The sequence below is a fragment of the Mauremys mutica genome, chromosome 2 (assembly GCF_020497125.1).
Source record: "Mauremys mutica isolate MM-2020 ecotype Southern chromosome 2, ASM2049712v1, whole genome shotgun sequence".
Taxonomy (NCBI): domain Eukaryota; kingdom Metazoa; phylum Chordata; order Testudines; family Geoemydidae; genus Mauremys; species Mauremys mutica.
The window spans coordinates 25,857,922-25,865,323 of record NC_059073.1 but is presented as its reverse complement, the minus strand read 5'-3'; the positions used below and the strand labels follow the sequence as shown (position 1 = coordinate 25,865,323).

At 45.8% G+C, this 7,402-nt stretch overlaps 1 non-coding gene across 1 annotated transcript; it reads right to left on the bottom strand.

Annotated features, from left to right (window-relative positions):
* Positions 1 to 724: 724 nt before the first annotated feature.
* LOC123365514 lies at positions 725 to 917 on the bottom strand. Its single transcript, XR_006577641.1, has one exon. It is a non-coding gene; the product is annotated as a U2 spliceosomal RNA (small nuclear RNA).
* Between the last annotated feature and the right edge of the window lie 6,485 nt (positions 918 to 7,402).

Sequence of the window (7,402 nt, the reverse complement as noted above, 5' to 3'; positions counted from 1 at the left end):
GGCAGAGGAACTTCACATGGAAGCTATTTTCCCACCCATTCAAGAAAACAAGAGTCACCAAAGAAAATGGCATTTTGATTACGAGGCATGGGATAATCCCATAAGGGACCCCAAACAACAATGCAAAGTTGAATTCTTTAACCAGGTGCTAGATTGTGCAATACAGTCAGTTGAAGAATGTTTCATGCAGCTTAAGGAACACAGCAGTATATTTGGGATGTTGTATGATATTCCAAAACTCTTCACTATACCTGAAGAAGACCTACACCAGCAATGCAGGGCACTAGAGACAGTGTTGATGCATGATGACATTCTTTTCAAGATACATTTCAGCAGGATCAACTCCAAAGGCTGTTTTGGAATATATGTGCACAAATAAGATGTCCACCCTCTTTCCAAATGCTTTTGTTGCTCTGCACATACTTCTAACACTTCCTGTAACAGTTGCCAGTGGAGAATCCAGCTTCTCCAAGCTGAAGTTAATAAAAACACATCTATGCTCCACAAAGACACAGGAGAGGCTGGTCAGCCTTGCAACCATCTCAACAGAGCATGAGCTGGCCCAGACTGTGGACCTTAGAATATCAGGGTTGGAAGGGACCTCAAGAGATCATCCAATCCAACCCCCTGCTCAAAGAGGGACCAATCCCCAGATGGCCCCTTCAAGGATTGAATTCACAACCCTAGGTTTAGGGTGCTCAATGCTCAAACCACTAAGCTATCCCTCCCCACAACTATTCCTGGAGGCACTGCAATACCAGGTCAATGCATGAGTTGGACAGAGCACGCTCCTATTCCATCCCTGGTTTCAAAAATCAATTTAATATATAGTCCTCAAATAAAGGACATATCAGATATTAAACTGATAAGAACAGACACTACACTTTGATCTTAGCTCCAAGGAGCCAAGAAGAGGTTCAAATCTTTGCAACCGAGAAGGCACGGAAAGCACCACTTTGATTTTTCAAACAGATAAAAATGCCAGTGTTTACTATGCAGACAAGAAAAGTTACATTTGCTGTTCAGGCATTTGAAAGTTAAGAGTTACTTAAAATTTTTGAACAAGGCATTTTAAGTTGCTAGTTCTCCTTTATTGGGGTACGTAGCAGAGCAGTACCATGAGAGGAGTAGAACAGGAAGAAGGTAGAATTGAGACCTTTAAAAGTTTTGGCCCAAGTGAGGGGGTATGGGGGCGTCATTTGAGCTCCCTGCCTCGGGTGCCAAAATGTTGTGGGCCGTCCCTGCTAATTGTAAGCTCGACTGTAAGTATATGAAAGTTCATAAAATATTAGACTAACCTATAACAAATTGTAACAAAGTCAGTCAAGTGGCTTTCAGTAATGATTATAAACAGTTGCAGAAGAACCAGACAGATTAAATTAATCCAAATAAAAAGTCCATGTTGATATAATTCAAGGACTATGTTGAAATCATGCTCGGTAAAAATCAGAAGCTGTGGAATCGGAGATTAATGAACCAAAATTGGTGTGTCAGATATTAGGCCTACTTGGCGGGCAAAATAATAAGGGGATGGGCTATTTCACCCGTCATTCCCTTTCTGGGTCTTTAAAGAAAGAACAGAGGGGGAGGAAGAACAGACAGAAGCTGCTGAAGCGAGCTTTACCATCATGCCTGCCACCCCCACCATCTCCTGCGACCCCAGGCCTTTGCCGTTCTAACCCTGAGAGATGTCCTGACCGGTAATGGCTAAAGAGGGAAGCAGATGAGATAGTCACCCCTACCAACTGAATCCCAGACATCACTTGAGATGAAACAAGAACTTCAACAGCAACAGCTCCAGCTCATCTCAACTAACAACTTCTCTTTTCCCCAAAAGGATTGTTATAATCTTTGACACCATCTAAAAGACTGTCAAAACGGGGCTGCCTCATCCCCCTCAGTTTTGTGAATCTAGCACAGTGTTGCCAAAACACATTTTTTGGCTGAAACAACTTGCCAAAATGAACACAAATTTGCAAAATGTTTTGGTTGAACTTAATGTGCATTTTTTTGGAGAAAAAAGTTTCATCCAAAAATATTTTCCCGGCTCTAGTGGACACTAATTCATTCATATATTTAAAAAAAAAAAAGCAAGTCCTAATTCTGCACCTTCGTGGCAGGAAAGGAAGAAAGAACTCTGTCATCTTCGCACATGGGAGGTGCTCAGACATTATGGTGATGACGGTAGGGCATGTAAGTACTGGATGGAGAGATAGTTAGTCCAACATTTTCAAATGGGTCTCTTTCCTAGGTGCACTGTCTGACCACCATTTGGCAGACCCAATGGCCTTAATGCACGAAAACCCAGCCTTGCTGTATCCTTGGCATGCTCACAAAGAAAGATCTATTTTGCTTGCAATTAACAAAAATGTGAGGTCTTCCCAGCCTCAGGCCCTGGGAAACAGGAAGACTTGGCCTAGAGCAGGGATTACCAGTTGTAAATTACAGTTAGTGCACTCCACATGCACCATGATTCATGTGTGAGCTCCATGTATACCATTCAGCTGGACATTACTGCACATTAATCCAGAGAAGTGGATTTTGTTGTATAATTGTATTACTTTCTATATTGTTCCACTGTTGTCATTCTAATGCACAGAATTTTTTCTCCAATGGATAACTATATTAGAATGTGTATAAACTAATTAGAAGGATATTTCTTTTGCAGGAAAATATTGGCAATAAGGCTTCCTTAAAGGTTTGCAACTTTTGAGACATTTCGTTAGACATATCCCAATTCCTAGGTAATGTGCCTTTTATATAAATTTGAGTGTCTTCAGCAACTCTATCCATGAATGGCTGTTGTGCTTCTTGACAGACATTATGCTCTTCTTGGGTTATCTTCTGCTGTATGACCCATGATTGTGTTTCCCATAAGAATTTTCTCACAAAGAGCCGGCACATTCTTTTAACAAGATAATATTCTGATCATAAACCATGTTCAAAGTTCATCTATTTGAAATCAGGTACTTGATATCAGTTCTATTATATAACACGAATAATCTGATCTTTAATAATCATCACTGCAGAGAAACACATTGTGACTGATTTGGCCTTTGCAGAGACCTTGGAGACAGGAATTACTTGTTTCCTTGTACTCCCACATTTGCCTCTGTCTCTTGTCTCCTTCTTAAATTGTAAGCTGTTTGGGGCAGAGCCCATTTTTTGCTCTGTGTTTGTGCAGCACCTAGCACAATGGGGTCCTGGTCCAGGACTGGGACTCCAGCGATGGGAATACAAATAATAGGGAATAAGAATACTCCAGACTGACATTGACTCACTGTGTGGCCATGCAGAAGTATTAAAGATGAGTGAAATTTGGGATTTCCAGTCTGTGGGAAATGTTGACATTTCATCATCCGTTTTCATCCCAAATCAGGAAGAAAAATGGAAATTTCCAAAGTTTTCATGGAACAGAAATTTCAGTTTGGAAATGTCAGAATGTTTCATTTCAACATTTTCAGTCAAAATGAAGCTTTTAGACATTCCTGAAATGTAAGTGTTTTTTTGGGGAGGGGGTGTTGAAATGATAGTCATAGTGATAAATAAGGCTACATTTTAGTCACGGGTATTTTTAGTAAAAATCATAGATAGGTCACTGGCGGTAAACAAAATTTCACAGCCTGTGACCTGTCCATGACTTTTACTATATACCCCTGACTAAAACTTGGGGGGTGGGGGTGCTGTGGGGAGTCACAGCCTGGAGGTGCCATGGGTGCTTGGGGTGGGATCGCAGCCTGGGAGACACTGTGGTTGTGTGTGTGGGGGGGGCGGGAAGGCGGGGTTGGTGGGGCTGTGGCAGGCTCCTACTTGGCTCCTGGGAAGCAGTGACTCCAGCTCCTAGCGCCACATGCTGCCTTCACTCCACCTCAACCCCTGGTTCTGCAGCTCCTATTGGCTGGGAACCAGGGCCAACAGGAGCTGTGGAGGCGGTGCCTGGTGGCAGAGGCAGAACGTGGAGATAGGAGCTGATGGAGGGGAGTTGCAGTCACCCATCCGGGGAGCCTCCTGCAGGTAAGCACCACCCCACACCCCAACCCCCAGCCCTGAGCCCCCCATTCCCAAACTCCTGCTGCTTTGGGGGGGGGGGTCCGAGACTGCCCCAGAAGCAGCCGGTGCACCTGGCCTGGGGTGTTCATGCAGCCCCCAGACCAAGCACACCAGAGCCACTGGAGAAGTCACAGAAAGTCATGGAATCCTGTCGAGCCTTAGTGTTAAGTAACAGTCAGCACAGATTTTTCAAGAATAAATTGTGTCAGACCAAACAACCTAATAGCTTTCCTTGACAGGATAAAAAGCCTTGTGGATAGGTGGGAAGATTTTAGTAAGGCTTTTGATACTGTCTCACAGGACCCCCTCATAAACAAACTAGGGAAATACAATCAAGATGGAGCTACTATAGGGCGTGTGCATAACTGGGTGGAAAACCATTCCCAGAGAGTAGTTATCGGTGGTTCACAGTCAAGCTGGAAGGGTAAATTGAGTTGGGTCCTGCAGGGATCGGTCTTGGATCTGGTCCTGTTCAATATCTTCATCAATGATTTAGATAATGGCATAAAGAGTACACTTATAAAGTTTGTGGATGATACCAAGCTGGGAGGGGTTGCAAGTACTTTGGAGGATAGGATTAAAATTCAAAATTATCTGGACAAACTGGAGAAATGGTCTGAAGTAAATAGGATGAAATACAAAAAGGACAAATGAAAAGTACTCCACTGAGGAAGGATCAATTTCACATATACAAAATGAGGAATGACTGCATAGGAAGGAGTACTGCAGAAAGGGATTTGGAGAATCATAGTGGATCATACAGGATCACAAGCTAAATATGAGTCAACAGTGTAACACTGTTGCAAAAAAAAGCAAACCTCATTCTGAGAAGTATTAGCAGAAGTGTTGTAAGCAAGACATGAGAAGTCATTATTTTGCTTTACTTCATGCTGATAAGGCCTTAACTGGAGTATTGGGTCCAGTTCTTGGCACCACATTTCAGGAAAGATGTGGACAAATCGGAGGAGAGCAACAAAAATGATTAAAAAAAAGAAAACATGACCTCTGAGGAAAGATTGAAAAAACTGGGTTTGTTTAGTCTGGAGAAGAGACAACTGAGAGGGGACATGATAACAGTTTTCAAGTACATAAACAGTTGTTACAAGGAGGACGGAGAATAGCCTCAGAGAATAGGACAAAAAGCAATGGGCTTAAATTGCAGCAAGGGAGGTTTAGGTTGGACATTAGGAAAAACTTCCTAACCATGAGGGTAGTTGAGCAGTGGAATAAATTTCCAAGAGAGGCTGTGGAATCGCCGTCATTGGAGGTTTTTAAGAGCAGGTTAGGCAAACACCTGTCAGGAATGGTCTAGATCAGGGATCGGCAACCTTTGGCCTGCCACCTGCCAGGGTAAGCACCCTGGTGGGCCAGGTGGGTTTGTTTACCTGTCATGTCTGCAGCTTCGGCTGATGGCAGCTCCCACTGACCGCAGTTCGCCGCTCCAGGCCAATGGAGGAGGCGGGAAGTGGCGGCCAGCACATCCTTCGGCCCGCGCTGCTTCCTGCAGCCCCCATTGGCCCGGAGAGGCGAACCGCGGCCAGTGGGAGCTGAACCTGCGGACACGGCAGATAAATAAACCAGCCCGGCCCGCCAGGGTGCTTACCCTGGTGGGCCGTGTGCCAAAGGTTGCCATTCCCTGGTCTAGATAATACTTAGTCCTGCCTTCAGAGCAGGAGACTGGACTAGATGACCTCTTGAGGTCTCTTCCAGTCCTTTCTGTGATTCTATGTCCATTGTGCTAAGTTTTCCTTCACTTAAACCAACATAATTTCATGCTACACACAATTAAAAAGTCATCTTTAACTGCGCCGCACCATTGTCTGAACGATTGGCTTTTCCTAGGACTATGCTGGCAATCATTGCATCACCTGCCATCCAGCACCTGTGTTCATGCTAAATTCTGTTTATTTTGGACAGATGTGGCCAGTTATTGAAGGTTCAAGGTCAGTGCCACAGGCTAGAGAGAGGGCTTGTTCTAACTGCTGGAAACTCTGTCTTTTTCTCTGTCTCTGTTTTCTTTCTGAAAAATCCACACCCATTTAAAAACTTTTGTGCAAGCAAAACACACAGTGAGGTTTAAGAACATTCTTCACAATATTCCAGAACTGCAGCCTCCTGGACTGTAGTGCCCTTGTAATATTAAGGCCCAATTCAATTATAAAATGAAAGCATCTATATTTATGGTGGACACAGGAACTGGACATTGGAATCCTTATAAATATACGTATCTATTGCACATGAGTGTTGGTATCATGGTGGGTGGGCCACATAATCCCCTCTACTCCTAACCCATGGGCAGGGTTCATTTGCAGAAGCAATGCCCTCCCTTTTTCTGCCCACAAGCCAAGTTCAGAGACATTGATGTAGACACAGCAGCAAAATGAGGACAGATGCATGGAATTAAGTGTCAGGATGCAACTTGTATAAAACTTTAACACAGGGGAGGGGTGCTACCTGCCCATCACCCATGCTCTCCTATACCAGGCATTTAATTGGCTTCAGTGCAGGGGCTACAGAGCTCCTTACCATGTAACCCATAATGCATAGTGGCTCTCCTCAGCGTACCCCCCAGGACTCAGCTCTTTAATTCTTAGTACCCTCCTCACTGTAAGGAGGACAGAGAGGATGGGGACCTCAGCCTGTGAGGGCCAAAAGGTCTGACCTCAGTCTGCAAAGGTCACAGGGTATCACCCTATCACATGAACCCAAGGTCAATCATCAAAATCCCAAGTCTTTTACCTCTGGGAACATCATGTCTCCTGATATTGGGGGCCACAGGACCCTGTAAAGGGAAGGACACGTGACAGCCCCACGTTCTCCTCTGGGAGGAACTTCCAGCCCCACCTCCCTGAGCCAGGGCAGCCAATCCCACTGGCTCCTGGGGGGTCTGGGGCCACAGGAACAGGCAGCCTGTCTCTCTGGGCCCAGCTAGGGCCAGCTCCAGCCCCAACTGAGCAGAGGCCAGGTTTCCTGCTCCCTGCACCTTCCCCAGCGACCCTCCACTGTGTGCCCAGCTTGGGGACCGCTGCGCTCTGCCCACCCGTTTCCTGCGAGGATCAGGGGGATCTGTCCTTCTCCTGCCCTGCCTCCCTCCTCCAGCACATTTGGCCTCATTCCTGTCAGCTGGGCCCGGACAGGGAGTGAGATGAAGCCGCTTATCACATGGCTGAAGGTGCCTGCTCAGGGTAGCTGCTCTGGCCTGAGAGACCCCGGTTGGGGAGGCGGCAGCTTATGCTCCCCTCCCGGGCCTGGCAGCTGGGGACAGGGGCTGAACAAGCCGGAATCGTGCCAGGGGAGAGAGGGAGAGAAAAAGAGGCGACTTGCTCGGCCCCTGTCCCTGGCAGCCAGACCC